The following is a 23,719-nucleotide window of genomic DNA, read 5'->3' as shown; positions in this document are numbered from 1 at the left end:
CATAGCTTGGGCCTAGGGCCCGAATCCTGCAAGCGCTGTGATGGAGGCAGATACATTCGCCCGCACGCAGCCCCACAGATTTAATTCGTGCGAAGACTAGGGGCTGGCAGGCAGGCCGGCCGGCGGGCGCACCTCCAAGCCCAGCGCCGAGTGCAGGGGTGCCAGTGAGCCGAGGCTCTTGGTGCCCGTCGAGGAGCTGGGGGACGAAGGAAAGGGTCTGTGTGGGCGGTTTTGCAGAACCGTCGCCACAGAGAGCGCACACGTAATTATAACGTATACGAACTGTCTCGGTAAAATGAAAGATAGAGCTGCGAAAGAAAAGGTAGAGCTGAAGAAAGCAGTTTCTTAACGTGGAAACGCGATGCCTGTCTGCTGGAAGCTCAGGTGCGTCCAAATGTAGGGGAGCTCTTGGCTCTGGTTCTGCAGGCGTCCCCCCACACCAGCCCAGCCCACGAGGCTGCCCGTGCCTTGCGCGTCAGTTCCCTGATGTTTTCTCTAGGATCCAGCCCTGCAAAAGTTAGTCCTGTGCATAAACGCCAGCAGAGCGAGTACTGCAGACTACCAAACCAAGAAACGATGCCGTCGTAACGCAATGAGAGGGCTTAGTTCTAAACTGGAGTGAAATCCAGACGAAGAACATAAGCGAAAGAAAAGTACCGAAGTTTAGAAGTTTGTAAAATAGAAACCGAACATTATGCCTAGGAAAACCAGCTGGAGAATAAAGAAATCCACGCAGCCTAGCTGTGCGTGAGCTCCACGGAGTTTAGTCTTAGGGAGCTAAGGTGAGCAGAGGTCACCAGTCGGCAAAATAGAAAATTTTATAAAACTTCCAGTGCCTCGCTGGGAAGGAGGACGGGTGGGGGAGAGGAGACTCCTGGTGCGGGGACAGGGCAGGAGATAGGAAGCTGCCCGCGCGGGCTGGGAAACGGGGACACTTTTCTCGCCTTTCCCCTTGCCAGGGGAGGGCGATCCGGTCCGGGTTTTGCAGGCGCCCCTCCCTTGCCCGCCTGCCCTGCCCGCCTGGAGACCGAGTCCGCTCCGTGCCCGCTCCCTCCCCGCCGCTCCCCCTTCCCCTCCCCGGGCGGGCCGGGGCAGGCGGCGGCGGCGGGCTCCAGGCCGGGTTTTGCGCGCCGCCCGCCCTCCTGTTAGAAATAGGAAAATTCAATAATCAAAGCAAAGGGGAGCGCGAGGAGGAAAAATCCGGGATCAGGGCAAGTTTGATGGCGCATGCGCGCTGCAGCCTCCATCCCAAACACACGCACATTTCCCTTGACTTGGAAAGTCACCCAAAGCAGCCCCAAGTGCAGGTAAGCCCGTCCGCTCCCGCCCGGCCCCCGCCGCGGCCCCGCCGCCGGCAGCCCCGGCTCGGCGGCGCCGGGGCCGGGACGCTGCGCGGGCGGGCGGGCGGCCGGCGGCGCTGCCCGGCAGGTGGGCACCGCGCCGCGCTCCGCGCCTGGCTCCCGCGGGGCAGCGCCCAGCCTGCGCGGGCACCGGCCGGCCGGCTCCGCGGGAGGCGGGCTGCGGCGGGGGGTGCGGCGGCGGCGGGGGGGCCGGCGGCGGGGCAGCGCCGGTGCCCGCTCGGCGGCGGAGCCGGGGCCGCGGCGGCGCCCGTCAATTTCCCGGACTTTGGCAGGAGCCCGGGCAGGGGACGGGGGAACACGTGTTCCCGCTGCGCGCCCGGCGCAGGTAACCGCAGCCCCGCACCGCCCGGGGGTCCCGGCGCAGGCACCGGGGCGACGGGAGGGGGTGGAGGGTGGCGGCAGCAAAGTTGGGCGAGCGGCGGCGGGAGCGCTCGGCGGGCAGGGCCGGGCGCCGGTGGGGCGAGCCGTGCCGGGGAACTTTCTGCGAAGTGGCCGGGCCGGGGCCGGCAGTGCTTCGCCGGGCGCCCGCAGCGGGACGGCCGCAGCCCCCCGGCGGGGTCGGGGCGGGCAGGGGCCGCGGCGGCTGGGAGCGGGGCTCGGGGCAGCCGGTGCCCGGCCCCCCGGGCGAAGCAGCAGGTTATTTTTACCCGGTGGCATTCGCAGAATGCGCAGCTGATTTGCCATCCGGAGCCAGGAAGTTTTTCCCCCCTCCGCCTCCTTCCCCTGCTCGCCCCCTTTCCCCCTTTCCCCCCTGCGCGGCGGGGGGCGCGGGCCGGGGCTCCCGGGGGAGCCGCTGCCCGGTTGGAGCCCCCGGGGACGGGGAACAGGTGTCGGAGCCGTCACTCAGCGCCGGGCCGCCGGGGGGGCCGCGGGCGGAGGAGGCTCGAGCGGCCCCGGGCCGGGACCCCGAGCGCCGGTGCCGGCGGAGCGGGGCGCGGGGGAGGAGCGGGGCTGGGCGGCGGGCCGGGGCGGCCGGCGAGCTGTCAGCAGGCTCGGGCGGGCGCGGGGCTGGCGCGGCCGCTCGTCCCGGTGCCGGCGGCGGGCAACTTCTTCGGCGAACTTGGAGGGGTGGGCTGCGGCCGGGTGCTGCTCGGCATCCCGGGGGGCTGGGCCACCGCCCCGAGCCCTCCTGCCCTGTGGGGCTGGGAAGGTGAAACTTTTCCAGGAGCTGCGGGCCCCCTCCTGCCCGCGCTGCGCTGCGCAGCGGGTCCTCGCAGCCGGCTCCCCGGGAGAGGAGCTGCCTCTCCCAAAACTTCGTGGATGAATTTATTTCCTCGTATTGATTTGCTGACTCTGAGCGTGGAATAATTTCTCGCGAAGGTTTTGGACTTCTCATTTCCCCAAGTCCTGCCCGCTTCCCACCTACCCTTTATTTATGTGTCGCTGCCACCTTGTTAGCTGCCCTAAAGGTGGTTTGGAAGAGTTTATGGGGGAATATTGTTGAACTTGAGTAATCAAGTTTCCAGATCTTATGCCTCCTGTTTAATTTATTAGACTAGTTATTTATTCTGTTGATGATAATCTGTTGCTGGTTTCTATGGAGATGTTAAACTGATCTCTTTCAGAAATCAAACTCCATATGCACTAAAACGTTTAAAGGAGCAGCGTCCCCTTTTGTTTTCAGACTTTGTACCTTTTCAGTGCTTTTATTGGGCTCCTGTATATTTTATATATTAAAGCCTGAAGTTGAAGCTTTGTGCAAGACAGAGCTTATTATGGCTAACAGAAAGTCAGGGCTTTGATCCTTTTTTTGCATCATCATTTAAAACAGATCATTTTTCCCCCCTCATCACACAAGATAGCAGAACCCTTTCAAGATCAAAGAGTCCAGCTAAAAACTATTGTTTAAAAAAAATAGAAAAAGAGCCAGTTAAATTAGAGGGATGTTTCCTTAATCTGCTTATTTTGTTCTAAAGATTTTTTTTTTTAGCAGTGAAAACAACAACAACAACAGAAACTTGTGGCAACTATATTGTTATTTTTATACTTCCCAAGTCTTTTTAATGTTAAAATAAGTTCAAAGTCAAATATGTCTAAAGATAAAGTGCTTGTTAGGGTGTTTTTATTACTTGGTTTCTAAATGTGGAAGGTCAGAATCCAGAAAGCTACCGCATTAGAGAAGGTTTTAATAGTCTTTGTCTCATCTTAATGAGAGAGAAATCTAAAAAACATTTTCCCCGCAACATTTATAAATTATTTCAAAGAAGTCTCTCTGCATCTAACTCAGTTTTCATTATTTCTTAACTTATCCATTGCATTATTACATGTGATTCAGTGTAATATCACTTTACAAAAAGTAATTGAGAGAATAAAAAAATTTTTTTATGCTTAAAATTTGAGAACTCATGGTAAGCAGGAGCGTTGGTCAGGCTGACGCACGGTGCACACCAATTGTGGTTTTTTGCTCATCTTCTGGAGAAAAGTTAAAAGGTTTGCAAAGAAAATACTACCAGCACAATGTGTTTTTAACACAGTAAAAAAACCTTATTGTACTTTCTCTTAGTGTATCTTCAGAATGTTTCCACTCCCTAAAACAGAGACTTTTTTCCTCTCAGTATGCTTCTATACCAATCTTAAAAAGAAAAGAATAATCCTAGAGAAAACAGTGCATGTAACCCATATATGTTTTGTGTATGTCTATATACATTTATATTTCACATATGTATACATACACATACATATATGGAAAACACCTAGGTGGTTTATGATCTGTCCATACTAGACTTCATCTTTTTTCCTTGATAATTTTTCGCCTTTTTTTTTTTCTGTGTGTGATGTGTAGTGTGGTGGATCATTTAAAATTTTTTTTGTAAATACTCTGTTTATTTGTTTGATTTGAATTGCAAACAGAATTGACTCTGACAAGTAAAAAGAGGAGGGGGGGGAAAAAGGAAACACTATGGCTTTAAACTCAGGAGTTTGCATATTCTCCTTGTATCTTTCCCCTTTGCTAATTATTGTGTTGTTTTCAGAGCAAATATGTCATATCCATGGCGACCAGGCAGGTTTATTGTCTTTCAGAAGCAATAGCTCACATAAGTAATTAATGACTTCTTTTTTTTTCCTCTGGCTTAGGTTAAACAGATCATTCAAGGAAAGTCATATCTCTCTCTCCCTCTCTCTCTTCTTTTTTTTTAGCCCAGTGACATAAGAACATGAGTTAGAACAAGAAAATACTTTAACCAAGAAGTCAACAGCTTATTTTTCCTCATTTCTTTTTAAAAGCTCCAAGTGTCAGCTTTCCACACACATGACGTTGTCATTCTTGCAGTTTCAGAGCGAAGCCTTGGTACAGGGAAAAGCCACTGAAAGCTGGAGTTCAGTTGGTGGTTGTACAGCTGAGCAGAGCGGGTGCCTGTGTCTCTGGGTGGATATGTGTGGGGAGGTGTTATTCTTGCTCAAGGGTTTTGCTGTGTACTGGGAAAAAAATGTTTCCCTTGCTATCCCCCCCCTTCTATCTGTATTAAAATCAGTGTTAAAATAAAGGTGTGTTTTTGTATCTTGCAGATTGTAATTCAAACAGTTTCCAGGAAAGAATTAGTAATTCATTTTTATATACAGCATATATACACACACGCTTGAGCTCCACCCAAAACAATCAAGCTAGCTGGAAAAAAAACTTATTTCCTTTTTCTTTTCAAGCCCGAGCAAACTTGCACAGTGACTTTCAAAAGCTTATTTGAAATAGCCCCCCATTTTTGCAAGGAGTTTGCTGCAGGTACTAATCTTGTCCTTTCGCTTTCCAACTCTGTTTCTTCCTATTTAAGCTGAATTTGCTATCTGTCCAAGCCAGGGGCTGGTTATCCACTATGATTTACTGAGGTGGTGATTTTCTCCCCCCCTCCCCAGCACCTTCACCCCTGTTTTGTTTTTGCTAATTTCATTTTCAGAAGGATTTATACACAGTCCAGCTACATAAATTAATTGGGAGATAAAAGCGCTGCACACTTCCATAAACAAAAGCTTTTACTTGCATCCTGTCTTCCTTTCTTTCTTAAAGTAAAAAGGAAAAAACCCTAAAAACAAAACCCCAAGCCATCTGATTGAAGCAGGTATCATAAATGTATGCGGGTAATGATTCTGTATTCCACAACGCTGCTACTTTAACTTTTAAAATCTGTTTCCTTTCTGGTTTGTAACATTAATCAAAGAGCCGCTTCCTTCCAATTTTTCCACAGACTGGGGCTAATTAGAACCACTCGAATCATATTTTGTAAATTCCATGTGGATGTTACTTTAGGTTTCAAGATCGTGGATGCTTCAGGTTCAGTCTGGCTAGGCACTCTTAGGGTTATTTTTATTAATGTTTCTGTCTCCCAAAGGAATTCATGGTTTCTGTCCGTTTACCCCAAATAGATCTGTGGGTTCACGCACAGGGGTGTGATGGAAATAGATATTACAAGTTTGGAAAAAGAAAAGCCGAGAAGGAAAGAGATTTTGCAGTGTAGTTCCCAAAGAGCACCAGAGAACCCCCGAAGTAACGTGAAGCTGAGGATTCAACAGACTTGATAATTGAGCCCTTAACCTCCTGATGTCTATATCAGAAAAACAGAGGCTGGCAGAGGGAGACAAAGAAGAAAAGCAAATACTGGGTAGGAGGAAGCTGGGTAGGCAACTGAAATATGGAAGTATAGTTCAGGATATGTATAAATCTGTATATTACATTTCCTTAGGTTCAGCTCTTCCCTCTGGCGAAACATCTCTGGTTTAAAGGTGGCTTTGGGAGAACCTGATGTTTCTGACGCAGCCGAGAGCATGGCGTTTCGTGGCGTGAGCAGATGTGACTTGGAGAGACTTCTCTTGGAAGCGGTGTTTATGTTTCCCTGTTTCCTTTTGAAGGACCGACTAATGATTTTTTTTTTTAAAATCTTTATGGGAAGTTAAATAGCTAGAAGTTGGGAGTTTTCAGGTTGTGATTATTAAGCTGCGCTGAAGGGCTTTGCGTCGAACCACTTCGAGCACCCGGCAGGGCGACTGCGACCATGCTCTGCTTCAGTATCTCTCCCCTCTCTATCTGCGTACCTGGATAGGGCATCCTGGAATTAGGGGGCAGTGGGCTCGCAGGAGGGATCTGAAAGTTAACTTGCTTTTGGTATATAAGACTGCAGCTTCAAAGAAAAGCAAGAGCGCATCGTAAATTTTGCTAAAATTAATCAACCGTTTAAGAGCTCCACATTAACGAGGTTTTCCAGGCAAGCAGCTTTCTTCTCCTCTTCTTCTTCTTCTCCTTTCTCATTCAAAGTCCGAGAGGGTTGGGGTAGAGGGGGGAGAAAATGAGTGAGAAGGGGAAAGGGTGGAATTGGAGTAGAAATAAGAAAAACAAAAAAGGCTGGATTTGTAGAATATAAATCCTCGTGTGTCCTTGATCCATATTGTCAGGTTTTTTTTTTTTTGGTCGGATTTGTCCTGTGTGCCTTTGACGGAAAAGGCACGTAGAGAGAGAGAGAGAGAGCGCGCGACAGAGGGGGAGAGAGAGAGACGTGTCACTGCTTTGGAGCTCATTATCATTCTTAATAAGTCTTAAGGAATAAAGAGGAGCATTGAGTGTAAATGCTGGGTAATCCTAACACTCCTCAAGGTGAGAGGAGTCTCGAGGACACGGAGACAGAGAGCGAGGAGGAGGAGGGGGCTGCTGCGGGGGCCGGAGAGGAGGTGTGGAGGGGAGCGGGTTTTGGGGGAGCGAGCAGGGGTGAGTGGGGCTGCTGGCTCCGGGGCGCTCCGGTTTAGTTCCACAGGCCCGGGCCGGGGAAAGTTGTTTCCAAGTTTGGTCGGGAACCCGGCTGGGCCCGGGGGCTGAACAGCGGCCTCTGAGCGGCCTCCGCTTTGGGGAACGAGTCCGCCGTCCCCCCTGCGCGGAAGGGTCCCCCGAGGGGAGCGGTGCCCCGAGGGGGGCGCGGGGCCGGGCGCTTCGCCGTGCCCCGGCCTGGCGCCGGCTCCCCCCGCGCGGGCTCAGGCCCCGCTCCCGCTCCCGGCGCGCGCCGCCGGACGCTAGGTGGCCCGCAGCGCAGCGCGGCCCCGCGAGGCGCTGCCCAGGCGCGTGCGTTCCCGCCTGCCCGGGTGGGCTCCCGCCGGCCGGCTGCGGGCTGGCGGCAAAACGCGGCGGTGGCTTCCGGCCCGCGGCGGAGCCGGGTCCCGCGCTGCCGCCCCCGCAGCCAGCGGGGTCTGAGCCTGCGGAGCGGTGAGCGGGAGGGCAGCGGCGGAGGGAATTCAGGGGCCGCTGGCCCTCGTGATGAGGAGTCGGGAACCTGCCCGCGTTGCCGGGCCCTGCCCTCTCCAGGCGCATTGCTCCATACCCGATTTAAAGGGTGGGTGTGTTCCTTCTGGATAAAAACTATTTCAGGGTTGGCAGCGCCCTTCTTACTGTGCTGACGCGTAATGGAAGATGCTGAGCTTTCGGTGATGCCCACGGGCCCTGCTGTCTGGTCTCTTATCTCAAGTCCAGTTGCAGGCAGAAGGGACGGCTGTAATTGGGAGTTTGCCTAATGCATCCAAAGCCTGAAGAGGAGGGCGGAATAGCGCTCAGATTTCTTTCTTTTTTTGCTCCTGCAGTCTGTGTTGTCTTTCTGGTTCAGCCCGTAGTTTCTGGCTGAAGTAGGAGCTTTGCCTTTTCTAAATGACTCCACGTACCTTGGAGCAGTTGGGAAGGAGTTGTGGATGCTGAGTTCTGATCAGTTGGCAAGAGAAGCCAAATACAATGAGGTGAAAGTCTTGCTAAATGCTGATTTTTCTGGGTCCGGGTGCTTGGCATCAAGGTTAAGTGTTACATTGGTAATATTATTAGGTATTAAGTTATTAGTAATGGAACTGCAGGGCTTGCCTGTACTTGGCAGGGAACCGCTAAGAAACTGTACTAGGGCTGAGTTCATCCTGGTTTCTCTGATAGTGTCCTTCCAGCATGCCTCAACCCTGAGCTGGAGGGAGCAGTAGAAAACTGCAGGTTTTGTGCATTGTCTGTTTTTAGAACTCTTTCCCGAGACAGCTAATGAGTTGTAGCAAGGAGGCATGGGCTTTTGTGCTGAGGGATCTGCCTGCAGCCCCTCATGCTCGCTCTGTCCAATGGCTGTTGATGAGGTGTCAGCTAATACCTTTCATGCGTGATTGAGCTGGTCTAGAATAGGACCCGGAGGTACAAGAGTTTGTATGCCCAGGGCAAGCTCTAGAGCCGTCCAGCTGCGGAGGCCTCGTGTGTAACAAGCGCTGTAGGAAAAGGGTCTGTTTGCGGAACTGTCAGTTGTTTGGGGCCTTTGGCTCCATGCCCGCCATGGCATTTTGGGGTAGTTTTCTCTCCAGAAGGTATCCTATTTTCGTTCTGCTGCCAGTGATGCTGTTTTGAAATAAAATAGGATGCTTCCAAATTCTGAGCCACAAGGCTTGTCATTTCAATGACAATACAGCAAGTCACCTCAGAGTCGGTCTCTGAGGCTTGTCCTGATCCTTCTGCGTGCAAGGCTGGTCCCAGTGCTGGGAGGGCAGCGTAGCATCGTGCATACCAGCATCCATCAGACTTGGGAAGGAAGGAGCTAGCTGAGCTCCACAGAATTTTTCAGGGACTTTTTCACTTTGTATACTATCCTTTGAAAGGAGTGTGTGAACTGGAAAGCTTGGAAAGAGGATCCTTATATCCACTTGATGGGGAAGGACTGTTTGGAACTGTGAAAGGGCTCTTATTTCAGTTATACACTAAAATGCGTTGTGTAATGTCACTCAGGAGGGGCCTGCAGTGGTCCTTTGGAACAAGCATCAAGTGTGTGACCCTAGCACAAGTTTGACTGGTGGCCTGGTAAAAAAGTTGACTGGCCAACATTTCCTGAAAGTGTGTAACAGTCTGGTTTTGGTCCCGACTGTGTCTTTAAGGTAGGGATGGCTGTTGACTCTCGCTTGTGAGCTAGTTCTTTTTCCTGGTTTTGCTTCTGCTTCCAATAGCAAAGGGACCGGGGCTTTTTATTCCTAAGCAGTATGACTCCCAGCCCTGCACCTTTCCCAGTGTGGCTCGGTAGAGCCATCTAAATAACCAGACATGAAAGCAGGTGGCATAAATGTAAACTGAGCTATGTGATTGCAGCCTGTGTCTTCGAGGTATCGCCCTCCTGCCCCGCTCAGCCCAGCCCCATGCCAGTGAGAGCGAGGGCTGCACAGAATCACGCTCATCTGCATGTTGGATGATGAGGCTGGCAAAACAGCTCTGAGGCTGGCAAACGGCTCCCGGCCTGGCTGCCTCCCCATGGTGGCTGTGTCTGCAGAACATCCTCTCTGTAGGGCTGGTGGTGACCAGCCCCTCCCTCCACCAGTGCCTCGGGCTGGCCCAGCTTTTTACCAGGGGAGCAGTGTCCTTTCACACTGGTGAGGCAGCAAAATCTCTCCCAGGGGTTATTGTAACCTCTCAGCAGCGATTTGCAAACAGGCATTTGGAGATAAAGTCTTGGTGCCGAGCTAAGGGCCAGTAGGGCAGATATGAAACGCGGCAGGTTTATGAAAGGGAAGGTGTATGAAATGCAGCCTGCATCTCCCATTTCACTGCACTATGCCAAAACACACAGTTTCTTATTTCAGTCACTGTGATCTTTCAAGGAGGTTAATTTCCATGACGAACTCCGGGCCACGTGCTTGGAGGATTTATCTAATTAGACTGACACTTTTCTTTTTTAAAAAAGAAAATTAAGCTGCACCTTGGAGGACTTAAGTATTTTAAACTGTGGGAGCGGCAGCAGGCGGTGTGATCCCTGCTCACAGAGCAGGAAATTTCCCCTTTTTCAGTCTTCTGTTTAAGACTTCAGTAAAGGTCCCCATTTACTTAATTTTCTTACATGGTGGCTGGATGCTAAAGAGTGTTTTATCCTGCCTGAGAGAGTCCCTAAAGCCTCAGCTGGCTCTTTAACACATGTGCACTCTTGATGTTCTGGGCTGTTACGTATTCAGGATGGAGGGTAAAGGGGAGACCCGTTAATGCTCCTTAGCCATGTCCTAGAAAAACTGCATCCTCCCAGGGCAGTGAACGGAGTGCCTGCGACTATGAGCGGACTGAGGTAGGTGTATGTCCGTGTCGTGGTGCTTCAGCACCGCATGCTCCTGAACCTGTGTGTCGCTGAAGCTGGTGTGACTGTCCTGGTCTCACCTGTGGTCACAGACAAGAGAGTACCAGGAGGGCCCCCGAGCCCTTTGTATTTGGGTTTCCTGCTGAAAATGCCTTTCAGACAAGAACTGGGACCATGCTGGAATAAAAGGAGAGGATTTTAGGTTTAAGCTGTTACATGAAGCAAACCCTGTGCTTCCCTCTGACTGGATAGCTTTCACACTGGCAGGCACGGCGAATGATGCTGAGTTTGTTCCCATCAGAGGGCTCCTGGAGTCCTGCTTTCCACTCGCTGCCTGCCCGTTACTTGGCAGACTCCTTGTGTTGCTGTTTGTGAATCCAGGTTCAGATCACTTCAGGTCTGATATTGCTCCAGCTGTTTATCCTCGCGAAGGAGATGGAAGGAAGGTCTTTGCAGGGCACTGTATTTGCTACACCAAGCTCAGACCACATTTTCTTGCAGCCCAGGCTGGAGCAAAGTAGTATTCATGGGGTCTGGTATGAACCGTGCAAAAAGGGCCAGCATGAGAGCAGCCTTGCTGACTCTGGTGTTAATACATTGAGTCCTGTGGAGCTGTTCACTTTGTAAGACTCTACACGGAGTGAGAAAAATACGGCGCCTTGTCCAAGGCGGTGATCACTGGGTGTTCTGCAGTGCCCAGCTGACAGGCGGAGGAATCCATGGTGGATTGAACCTGAGATTTAATTTCAGTTTTTCTTTGGTGATGAAAGGAAAAAAAATAGATGTTTCTTTTCCTACTCCCTCCCCCCTCCCCAATGCAAAAGAAAAAGAGAAAGAAAAATAATAAAATCTACCAGGCGCTCAAAGGTCTAACCAATAAGAGCACTGTCGGCTGGGGAGCGATCGTTCTGGCTTGGTCAGCCATCCCTAACAAGTTACGGGTTGTATAAACTCCCAGCTTACAGCTGTAAATTTACTCAATTTTGAATACAGCCACAAGCTGGCTCAGCAGGATCTGAAACCGTCTGCTCCAGTAGCCGTGGTATGCTTGAAATTCACAACTTCTGGGGGCCCCAGCTTTGGACACATGTAACTGTGGAGGGCCAGATCCTGGACCGCACCACGCATAGCCCTGCTGTGCCCTAAATGGAATGGGATCTCACCAATATAAGCTGTTTTGTTAATTAATCCTTTCTTAGCTTTTAGCTTCTCTGCCTTGGGTGAATGCCTCTTGATCTTCATGGCAGCAGGTCCGCTGTCCCTGTGCCGGTTTCTGGCCCTCACATCAAGACAGGGAGCGTGGCTGGGGGGAGACTGCCTCGCAGAAGGCTTCCAAAATGCTGCCCATCGCAGCAATGCTGTCTCTGCTGGATCGTGTATCAGGTGGGCAGGATTTGGTCCGTACGCAGTCTCGGGCCCTTTCCTGCAGCGTCTGCTCAGTCCTGTGCTGAGGCGGAGTCAGTGGGTGTTTGCTTGAGTGACTGAGAGCAGAAGCATGGTTCTGACTTCAGGGTTTGTTGCTGCGGCAGGGACTGGTCTCTCTGAACACCTGTAATGTTGCAACGCTTGATACTCCTAGAAAGCTGAACTTTTGGCTTGTCGGCACTGAATCCTGCTGCAAACAGGAGTGTGTTATTTGCATTAAAAGGGAACTTAGCCCAAGTACACAGTTAAATTTTGATCATCTCTTATATGTTCAGAAATTGGACCATTAACAGCAGCTAGGCAGAGGCAGTCTAGAGGAAGAGGGGCATAGCTGGCTGATCCTGATCCCAGCCCTCATCTTACTGCTGGCTACATTTCATCATGTTTCTGATGGGGAAGCATTTTGTCCCAGATGAATCCTTTTATCTTGGAATGAGGCATGGAGTACTGCCATGTTACAATTATTGACACCTTAGCCTTCAGCAAAACTGGTGTGATATTTTCTGTTTGCTGCAATGGATTTGGAAGGTAGAGATGGCTTGAGGGGTGGCCAACCCCAGACCTCCTCAACGTGCACCTGGCAGCCTCTGCCCTGGGCTGCTGTCCGACTCTCCAAACCAGCTCGTGGCCATCTGCACTGGAGTGGGCGGGTTGCCTGGTTCAGGCTCCTCCAGGTAGGAGAATGCCAAGGGCAGAGGTTATGGGAGTCATACAGCTCCAAACACGGCGGGTGTTCACTCCCAAATTCAACTTCCTACAAATAAAATGAGTGGATGGAAATGAAAGGTTTGTGAGAGGCTTCCTCTCCCATCTTCCTCCTCTCCCCTGTGGAGCTCTGGCTCCCAAAGGATTAAGGTGACTCATGCCCCTCTCACCAGATCTGCTGGCAGGAACGCTTCATCCCAGCCTCTAATTGGTGGTGTTTGCTCTGCACTTTCTCGCTCTGGTTTTGATGAAAACATTTAACCAGGAGCTTAGTGTGCAGAGGCTCCCAGCTGACAGCCGCTGCGCTGTCTTTACCAAGTTGTCCTTGCTGTGTAAATTCAGCAGCCTGGCTTAGGGATGGCAGGGGAGGACAAACGTACACAGCGATGCAGCAGCCCCTGGCCCCTTGGCTCCACTCCTCAGGCTGCTCTTAATTATGGTAATCTTTAGGGTCCAGGCCCCTATCTGCTCTAGTCTGCAGGTGCCTTTCTGTACCTGGACAGCCAGTGGCACTGGGAGCCAGTTCCGAGCCTTGGGCTAGGCTGCAGAGGTGGGAAGAGCAGCCCCGGAAGGTCTCATAGGGACTGGTCTTACCTGGGAGCAGGGGGACAGCTTGGTAGGTCTTGGGAGAGCTGTTCCCAGACTACCCAGCTGCGATCCCGGGGGATTCCTCCCCAGAGAACAGGCTCTGACAGGCACCGTGCCACGGAGGAGAGGTGAAGCTACTGGTTCTGTTTTGTGGAGACGACCTGCTCATTCCTTCCTGTGCAGTTTGGGAACTTGTGCAGGATTTTTCCCAACACAGTCATTCATTGTGGCTGTTTCAAGTAATAACCTGTTCGTCTATAGGCTCTTCTAATGGGCTTCACCCTAAGAAGTCTCAGCTGATTTTAATTTTTGCTATGCGAGTGGCAGAGAAGTTACCATGTCCTTACGGAGACAGTCTTGAGAGCGAGCACATGCGAGCTTCTCAGTTCCTACGTTACAGAACCCTTAGGCAGCAGCAGAACTGAAACAGCCCCTGGGGGAGATGCCAGTTTATCTGTGGTGCTGCTGGAAAATGCATTCAAATTTCTGCCCAAACAGGAGATTGTGACATGCAAGAAATTCATCTGAGCCCGTCGGGGCTGCCACTGCTCTGATGATTCTTTACTTTGCTTTCCTTATCTCTGGTGATCTACCTTATGAACAGCAAAACAAATCCAGATGGGAAAATTTATAAACCAGAAAATCTGGATTCCCCGTTCCTGGAAAAGCATGATTCCGTGTTCTCAGCCGCCTCCATGTGTCATGGGGTCTGCCATGAAAAGATCCCAGAACTGTTGAAAGAGGCCAGGCCTATGTCTACATTAAAGAAACGTAGGAGCGGTGTAACTGTGTGTGAGGGGGGGTTCCAAAAGGTGATGTGCTGCCCTGGGGGAAGCAGGATTTGCCCTAGGGAGGGTGGATCCACAAAGACATTTTTTCTCTTGAGATCCGTTTGAGGACCTTGCTCCCCATCATTCTGCTGAACTGATTATGCCTGTTGAGGGAAATTTTCTGCCTCTTCCCTGACCCTGAGTATTGATAGTCTGGAGCCAAATACATGTGTCTCCTTAAAACCAAAAAGAGCCAGGCCAGGCCCCAGCTCCGCACAAGGTACTGTCTGTTATCAGCCCAGAGAAAGGGGAGCGAACAGGTGTAGGATAACAGTGCAACTGAGAGAGACCAAAGTGCATCATAAAATAAACAAACAGCCGGTGCTCCAGCTCCCCCAAATGCACCATTGAGTTGCAGGGCCTGCGGCGTGCTGTTGAATGTGCTCCCAGCAAGTGCCCGCTTGCGGCACCGTTTAATTTGCAGCCAGCAATGGGCTGCTGATTATCTGCGTCGTGGTGGTGCCGGGAAGCCCCCTGCCCGTTCGGTTGGGCTCGGGGCTGCGAGAGCAGTGTGAGCTCCCCACCTCAAAGAGCCTAGAGGCGGGGGGAAGGAGGCTGCTGGTAGGACTGATGGCTGTGGGACTGGCTTGTGTCATGAAATCAAAAAAAGTAGGCCTGGATGGAGAGCTGAAGAAGGCATCTTAGCCTTCCCTTATTGTAACTGTCTTTGCTATGATCTTCACAACCTTTACAGTCTGCAGGGAGGAGCACATCCAGCCTCTTCTGTATGACAGCGTTTCCTCCTGAGATTTCTTAGGTGAAGGTACTTGAACCGGGATTTTGCTTGATTTCTTTGCACCGTCTCTTAGTATGAGAATCTTCTCTTGCCCCTTCTGCTTTGGGGCTGGCAGAGCTTGCAGTGGTGCTGCTGGCATTTTCATTGCATTTAGCGAAGCAGCAGTTTGGCTTACTTTACCCCATCAGCAGCCAGCGCTTTAGTGTCTTAGCGTGACTCAGCCACTGGAATTATGCTTACCCGACAATACCTTTTGTCCTTTGCCCAAAACTTCTGGCCAAGAAAAAGGGAAAAAGGAGGAGGGAGAAAGGGAAGAAAAGATAAAATTCTGTATTTAGTTGTCCTTTCATCACAGGTGGTGCCAGTTGGTTTTTGCTTTATTTGTACAGGGTGGGGAGAAGAGAAAAAGAAAACAAGGTGGAACTCGGACAAGGCCCAGGAAATGTTTGAGCCTGACAACAAACTTCCTTTTGTTCAGGGGAGCGGGGGAAAGAGAAGAGAAAAAAGGGGCAGAAGACCAGCTGAAACCAACCTCAGCCCTGCGCTGTTGGGCACGTTTCTTCTTCCTACTCTTTATTGTTTGGGGCTTTTTGTATTGCTCAGGTGTCTTGTGATAATTTTGTTTGCACTAGGGCCTTTATGTGCTGCTTTCTAGAAGGTGGACAAATGAAAGGTTTCCTGGGGACACATTTATTATTTGGATGGGGAGGATTTATCATTTATTCTAGGGGTATGCTATAGACTGATGCTTTGCATGGTCCTTCCTCTTTAGCCATTAAGATGGGTAGAGGGGAAGGACGAAGGACCATGCTGTTCAGGAGGAGAGACAGATCAGCAGTTTCAGGGATAGGCATGCAAGTCGTGGATTAAAATGTGGAAACCAGAAGGTTTTGTCGGTGAGAAAAGGAAGAGGACCTTCAAGGCAGCTGCCAGGGATACTGCCTAGGGGACTCCTGAGTACCACCAAGTGGTAGGACATAGACCTCCCTCGCACAGGAGGACTCGCTCACCAGCAGGTTCTTGTTGGCACAAAATCTTTTGCTGAATCATCTGCAACGTTCTTTCAAAAGAAGGATTGGAAGCTGTGGGGTAACTGGCCAAGGGGCACTAGAAATTAGAGTGACCTCGTGCTGTATGGGACAAAATGGATGCTGGTGGGGTTGGGTTTCAGCAGTGTCATTACAGCCAGTTCATTGGCGCTTACTCTGGGTACGACCAGGACCATGTAGTGCTCCTGTGCTGCCTGGAGCTTGGTTAGAGCAGTTAGAAGTGTTTTCCCGTCCAAACAGGTGGTGACGGCTCTTCCTGTCAGGCACTTGCATGCAGACCGTGTATTGGACGTTCAGTACAGCTGGGCTGGGCTTGGGCGACACTCAAGCGACCTGTTTCTCTCAGGAGATGCTCTTCGCTCGGGTGCTGGCTGGTACCTTCCCAAATCGCCTTTTACTTCTCCTTAGCTTTTGACTGTTCAGTGTGCAGTGGTCCTGTGATGTTGGAATAGCTGGGTGGTGAGCAGGCTGGGATGAAAGGTTGTCGAGTCTTTTCTTGGCCAGGCCAAAAAGGATGTTACACAGTGCTTAATTAATCTCTGTTACCTCATTTGGGTGTCACAAAGCGTTGTATCAAAATTAGCGAATAAAGTTGTGGATGTCACGTGTAAGGCAGGTGCTGGCTGTGCTCTCCGAAGAAAAGTTAAATGTTTTGTCTTGGCTTGTGAGAGGGGAGGTGTCCAACATTCAGTACATTAAAAGGAAGAAAGAAGAGAGAATTGAAGTCACTGTATGGAGCTGGACCAGTGTGGCACTTCCCTACGGTGTCTTATCGAAGGCTTGCCATTCTTCTGATAGTGGCCAAAATCACTGACGTACCTACTGTGTTAAAAGAAAGCTTCCAAAGACGATGCCAGTTGAAACTTTTCCCCTGATACCGGCGATGTGGATTCCCTGTATTACATTTACTGGTATTTGTATCCTTAGTGTCCTTTCTTTTTAGTGCAGGTTCTCTCTGAGTTTAATCAGAGTAAATTACTGCAGAGCAGAGTCTGAATTCAGTGTTTCCCAGGCAAAAGCTGGAATATTTCCACTACAAAATACACTATTCCAGATCTACACGGGGAGCCGCCACTTTCAGATTTTGGTCCTCAGTCTTTGCCTTAGTTTTTGTATCTGTACAATGGAGATAAAACTTGCCTGCAACAGGGCTTGTAGCTTAGAATTAAGGAAGGCAACTATGGAACATGGGCTGTGTTTTTGCTGCTTAGTGTATTTGTCTGGAGTTCAGAAATGAAGGTCTGAGCGAGACCACCAGAGGCAGGTGAACGCGCTCGCTGCTGAGTCTCTCCGGAGACGCTCTGGGGAAACTTGCCCGGGGGTCTCGAGGGAAGAGGCTGGCACCGGCGTGCTGGCAGCAGGAGCAGTGGTGGCGGGCAAGCGGCTTTCCTGCCGTCCATTCCAAACGCAGGAATGACTGTGGGGAACGATTTCAAAGCCACCACTATGGAGATTAAGGGGATGAGAATGTAAATCTCAAGTAAAAAGGTAATTGAATGTAATAGCAAACACTGCTCGGTCTATGTTAATTTTAGCTCTTCCCCTGGATACAAGGCGCTGTATTAGTGTTTTATTACCATTTTGTTTGCACTAATAAAATAGTAAAATTTATTTCAAGGAAGTTGAAGGATGGTTTTACAATGCAAATTTGAAGAAATTGGACTTTTCATTTACGCCACTGCTATTTTAAACCCTGAAGGGTGTAAATTAGCCTCCTGTGCCTGGGTGAAATCCACTGCTTCCACAAGCAGGGGGAGGATTTGATGTGGGGGAGAAGAGAACAAAACCAAATCATCTGAATATTTCAGAGAGACAGAGATATCTGATGAGGAGAGAGAAAGAGCCAACTGCCAGGGCCCACTGAAAGGAAGGGCTGGAGCGGAGTGGGGAGAGCTGTTTGAAAAGCAGGTTTCTGCTGATGAGCTGCTTCGGTGGTTGTGTGCATCAAGAAGGGGCAGAACTGGGCAGTAGATGTGCTGGTGGGCACGGTGCCTTGTGCCCTGTGCTCGCTACACGGTTCTTGCTGGTGAGGGAGGTGCTGGTAGTTGGGGTTCGGCTGCTTCACAGATGCTGTCAATGACAGAGAGTTCCTAGAAGTGTGGAAGCCTTGGTCAGGTTTTGCTTTCTGGACCAGGGGACCCCCGCTTCCCATGTTGCCTGTACTTTTCTCTTTCTCTTGCTTTGCTGTCTTCATCTTCCTGCCGTAGGCCGGCCCATCCGGCAGCCAGGCACGGCCTGCCTCTGATTCACCGCTGAGTCACGGTGCTGCCAGCGCAGGTGCCTCCAGCCCAAGAGGCTGGCTCAGTGACCTCCTCCTTTGCTCAGGACTCCTCTTCAGCATGGAGTAGAAAGGGATGGGCAGGTTATCTGGTCCCTTTCACCTTCGTAAAGTAGTTTATAACAGTGCTGTTCTGATCACACACTTTTGCCACTGCCTCGCCTTGATGTAAATGATGCTGTAAAGGCCAAGCCACACAGAATCGGGTCCAGAGAGCCGTGTTTGGTTCCAAAGGTCCTGCGCGGAGTTGGCTGCGTGCCTCTTGGAGGCAGGTGTCTCAAGGTGCAGAAGCATCTAAAGCTTAGCAGCTTGCTTAGACTTCTCTGAGTTCTGCAACAGGTCTGAACATCCCACAGGGTAACTTTGAGGGCTTCATTCTCCTTGGGCAAATGGAGGTGTGGAACAGGAATTGTAACATCACTCTTTTCAAATCCAAGAGGCCCCATCCCCCAGCTGGGAAAGGCTTGGAGTTACTATTTTCTAATGCTGTTCACCTTGCACACACCTCAGTCTTCAAGCAATACTAGCATGAAGAACCATGCTGAGTTTCTCCTGTATAGGAAAATTAATGGTTTTTTTTCTGAATCTTGAGTGAAATTGTACCTTCGTTCATTGTCCTGAGATGATCTCGCTCCACCTCATAGGATGGGTTGCTTTTTTGGAGCAAGTGTGTGTTTTACAGACCTCCCCAGCCCACATCAGGTTTTTGTACAGTGGCCGAGGTGTGAGGTCCTCAGAGAATCCTTTTCGTTCTGATACCCAGTGGACACCCATGGGCACCTGCAACGTTGCTTATTCCTAGGCAGTTTCTGTCCACAAGTATTAGTGATTTTGCTGCCAGCCCAGTTGCACTGCTGTAGGCTGCTCCTTCTGCGGGGAGTAATTACTGATGTACTTGGTCAGTGTCTGGCCTACTGGTCTAGCTGTTGCCCTGCATTCTTGGCCAAGTGGTATAGAGTGACCTGGAGAGGAAAAACTAGCTCCGACAATCTGATTTTACGGAGACGTAGATCTCCCAGCTCTCCTTTGGATTATGAATATAATCTGTTCATTTTATCCTCAAGAGACCTTTCAGGACAGAAACCACTGTTTACCCCACGCGGAGGCAGGATGGAGCTTCGGCTTGTTACTATTTACGGTTTGGATAGCAGCAAATCCACTGGGAGAGAAAGGCCAGGCTGGGCCTAGTGTCTGGGTGTTAAAGAAAGCCTTCAAAAGTTTTTAAACCCTGTTGTGGGTTCAACTTCTAGACTAACCCATGGGTGGTTATCAGGCAGCCCTCTTAAACTCCCTGCCCTTATCCTTTAGTGGATGTAGCAGAGGCTGAGCCAAGACTGAGGGCGTTACCAAAGAAAGCAACGACTTATTTTTGGCATTGAAATGGTTTCCTATTCCAGGCGAGTCTGGGGAGCAGCGTGGTTGTGTACCCAAGGATTTAAGCAGTGCATTAAGCAGAGGGGTTACACTCCGGGTGGATTTCAATCAAAAAGTATAATTACATCAAATAGCAAACGGAAATGGAAAAAGAGGATTACTAACTCAACCCTGAACGCTGTTGGCTGCTGAACCTGCTCCATTATTCACACCCCCTCTGTTGCCTGAGGTGGGGTGTGTGTATGTGTGTGTAGGCAGTAAGGGCCCCCCTCCTTTTTCCATTTCCTTCATCCATCTGATGAAGTCAGAGTCCCTGTGTTGGTATCAGTGCTTGGAGGAAGGATGGAATTTGCATGACTTGGATTTGGGTCTTTGCAGGGCAGGTTTGATCTCCTCCTGCAACTCTTCCTGGCTCCAGGCAGGACGAACTGCTCAGCTCAGGCAGCCGTGGGAACCCCCAGGCCCACAAGCCTTCTCTGGTTTGTTATCAGACGAGTGTTTTGGACTCAGCACTATTCATCCTCAAGGAAACTGGAAAGCTCTGGACTGTGAACAGGGAATCTTTCTAACGTAGAGAGCTAGGTTAGTGTTTGAAACCCTTCTGGAGTTAGTAGAGCTGTTCTGTGGCTGTGTTTGGTCTCTGAAGGAGGCTATTTTGCTTGGTACGACTGCTAGCCAGTCCATCCCAGTTGAGGACTTGCCGCACACCTGCACCCAGAGTTTGGGGCTCCCCGGTTTGCTCTCTGGTTCAAGGTGGAATGTGGCTTCCTGCAGTACTTTGAGATACTTTGTAGATTCCAGTTTGATGCTTCTGGCATCTGCCACTGCTGTACCTATCACCTGCCTTCTGGTCTTTGTCTGCCTCGTTTCATTTGTCCTGCTCTCTCCTCGTGTCTCCCTTCCTCCCTGTCATCAGCAGGTTGTGTCTCTACACGCCTGTCACACACCTGAGGTTGGGAGGGTACGTAGTGAGCGTGCTGAGATGGCTGGAAGTGTTTACCAGACAGGGAAGATAAGGCATTCAATCCCCCACTGCCTTCCCAGGCCTGCTTTCTCAGATGGTTTTCCAGGTGTCTAATCCCAGATTTTATAGACCAGCCCAGCTCCGGTTTGATGGGATCTCTTCTTCTCTGTTCATGCTAAATGGGTGAGATGGCGTGCTGCAGCTAGGTCTTAATTTAGGCTACAGAAGAGCACTGTTCAGTGCTTTGCTGCTATGCCAGTCTGCTACACCCTCACCAAATTTGTTGCCCGTTTTTTACCTGTGGCGGGTTCGGAGCTGGGGGAAGCAATCTGGTGCATAGATGAGAAGCCCCAGTACAGTCAGTGGTGTGAGGGAGGCAAGAGATTCATGCCTGGTCTGGAAAGCAGCACAGGAGAAGGACAGTAGTCTTTCCAAGCTCTGGGTTCCAGCTTCCGAATCAAAAATGTTTTAAAAGCCAGCATCTGTATGATTTTGCTGTGCTTCGCCTTGTGCCTGGCCCTGTCTTGTGCTAAGGGATGGCGTGGAGATGTGGTCAGAGCGGCAGGCTGGGAGTCCTCGTCCTCTGGTGACTGGCATTTTGGTTCTCACTTGGTCTCTCTTTCTCATTTGTCTTAAAAACCAGGAGCAACCCTATAGTTTTCTTGCAGCTCTTCCCTGGGACACTGTTGAGAATGAAAGATCCGACGGCCTTCTCGTGTAAATTGGTGTTTATTCTAATGACTAGACAGGGTTACTCAGGTTGTTTTCCTATAGGACAGGCCCCTAGAATTTTGCCCCAAACTGTAAAGTAGTTATCTGGCACTGGCAGTTGTCTGCACATAGTCACATGGGATTTTAGGGCTTCTCTTTTTTTATTATTTTATAATTTAGGAGTGTCCCTGACGTGGTGTCTGTAAGGATAAGCTGTCTCCCTGCACAGGAGGAAATTTCACTTAGCAGTGGGAATCTGTCTTTTTGCCTTTGACCAAAGCTGCGTTCCCACCTCTCCGCTGACCTGAATAGGCTGTCTTCTCCCGCCTGTTCGGAGGCAGCTGGCTGCATTTCCATGGCACAGAGCTTACCTGATCATGAAACACTTGGAGAGGAAAGGTGCTTTGTAACTGTAAGAGAATATTCTTTGCTTATGGACAGATCTTTGATTTTTGTAATACAATCCAGTGAGCTGTTAAAAAAAAAAAGAGCTATCCAAATGTAGGTTTCACTGAAAATCATTCAAATACGTTAAGGAAACTCAACTTTAGTTAAAAACTGAAATCCATTTTAGCAGATAGGGGAAGGAATAATTAGATTATTATGTGTTTATTTGATGATTCCATTATTATATTATTAGACCAGAGTTTTCTTTATTACACAAACAGGGAAAAAATTCTTGAAGACAAAAATATGACCAAGATGCTTTCCCAATTTACACTTTTTTCTTGTGCATTATACTGACTTTAATTTTAAATCTTTTTCATACTCCTTCTGCAGTATCTAGGGTTCAGATATAATGGTTTAGGGGGCTAGTTCAAGAAAACCACAGCCTCAAACAAACTGGTTATGTCGCTGTCCAAAAGAGCTATAGTGGGAAAAATAAATGGAGATAAATAAATTACATTAAACATTCCAAAATTTATCTTGATTTCAGATTTGGTTTTGTTACACACTGTAGAAAATACAAAAACCTAAACATTTGGAAAAAAATGGGAAGAGGCACAGGAAGGCTGGAGTATGAGCTTGAATTTTCTACTTCTCACTGTGCTACGTCCTGTTTCTTCAGCCGTGAGTGAACTGGAGCCAGTGGAGCTGCGGAAGTGTTTGTGCGCGTGTGTGTGCGTCTCTTCCAGTCCCGGGCCTTTGTGGTTCTCATGGTCCAACTGTGACACTTCTTCTGCTTCTTTTTTGCCTTTCCTAACAATATTTTGGAAATGACAGCCCCTTTCTGGTGTCTTCTCCTTGTGTAGACCACAGTTACCTTTCATCAAATGATACGATCTCAGCAGACATGAAGTAAAAGGTTTGATTTTAAAGGGATATAATTTACAGGGGTGGAAAATTATAAGCAGAGGGAGAGGTTGAAAAAGAGGAGCAGGATGTTGTTGAACAGAGACGTGTTGAAGACTTACAACTCCACTGAAGCCTTCCAAAGTTTGGAAGAACTGGGTCTGTATTTTTTATAAGAGGAATGTGCATGAACATTTCTAGTTGCCGTGAAGACGTATTCCGTTATTCCTGCCTGCACCAGCTCTCACGTTACGGTACTGAAGGTCTGGCTGGTTTCAGGGGGCCTGCTCAGAGAGCGAGGCACTGCGTCTTGGGGAGGAGGAAGGGTGTTAGACTATAACCCCCTGAGAGCAGAAATGCTGGCAGGAGGCATCTCACCTCGGGGAATGATCTTCATGGGTTACTAGTTTTATCAGCAGTACATCCTTTTATACAGAGAGAAGGAAGAGAGGAGAGAAATTCCATCCGGCTCTGCTGATTCAGTGGAGTAAAGAGGTGGAATTCATTTGGAAAAAAACGTTTACAGATCGGCTTTAGTCAGAGGTTCTTCCATTTTAACGTCCTGCTTTTTTATGATAAATTGTTTGAGAGACAAAGCAAGCACTAGGGGCTGCTTGGTGTTTTTGTTTTTATTTTTTCATTAAAGTTTAATTGTGTGACTTGTTATGTGATGTAACCTCTGGAAATGCCTGCTGTAGTTGCTTGCAAAACGATTTTTGATTTGTTGTGTTTGAATCTTAGGTGCAGGAGTGTTAAACCTCAAAGAGGTATTCAGACATGCATATAGAGAGAAAACATATATATAGAGAGGATAGGTTTTGATTAATGAAAGAAAAGAACTGAAACTGCTGTGAGAGAAGAATCTGCTTTATTCGAAAGCTCTTCTGCTACATCACTAGGACAGAGAGTAAGGGCCTTAAAATTAGTATAACTATAATTTATATCCACCTTAAGGACACTCTTTGCCTCCTGATCAGTAATGGAGCCTTAAATATAAATGGATCCTCATCTTGCAAACACTCAAATATTTTCTTTACTCGCTGAGGTGTCAAAGGAAGGGTTTCTGTAAGGAAAATATGGCATTTGCATAAGTACTCACAGCATCAAACAACAGAGAATTTGTGTTGCATAAACAACAACAATCGCATTAAAATCATACTGCTTTAATAGTTTAGAAAAAATATAACAAAAACATTGAAACTGTAATAGATGTTGCTGTCTGTATTGGTATCGATTTCATAATTTGTGTTGCCTTAATCTTGGGTGGGTGAAGATTAAGAATCTCCATGTAGAGGTATGTGTGCACAATAAGCGGGTAACATCTTAAGCAGCTTTCCTTTGCCTGGAGATGATGATTTAAGGGCAGAATGTTT

At 49.3% G+C, this 23,719-nt stretch overlaps 1 protein-coding gene across 7 annotated transcripts in view; it reads left to right on the top strand.

Annotated features, from left to right (window-relative positions):
• The window catches only part of CASZ1 (castor zinc finger 1), a 238,920-nt gene that overhangs the window by 33,154 nt on the left and 182,047 nt on the right, over positions 1–23,719 (top strand). For 5 of the 7 annotated variants that reach the window (XM_075437529.1, XM_075437532.1, XM_075437528.1 and 2 more), the window contains exon 1: positions 1,257–1,307. The exons of 1 other annotated variant lie outside the window; for it this stretch is intronic. The gene's annotated coding sequence lies outside the window, so the exon portion shown is untranslated. Of the gene's footprint in view, positions 1–1,256; positions 1,308–1,639; positions 1,687–23,719 lie in introns of those variants that run through there. One more of the 7 variants, XM_075437526.1, reaches the window with a different exon arrangement.

The sequence above is a fragment of the Opisthocomus hoazin genome, chromosome 16 (assembly GCF_030867145.1).
Source record: "Opisthocomus hoazin isolate bOpiHoa1 chromosome 16, bOpiHoa1.hap1, whole genome shotgun sequence".
NCBI lineage: Eukaryota > Metazoa > Chordata > Aves > Opisthocomiformes > Opisthocomidae > Opisthocomus > Opisthocomus hoazin.
The sequence above is the reverse complement of the archived record's forward strand: the minus strand, read 5'-3'. Positions and strand labels throughout refer to the sequence as shown.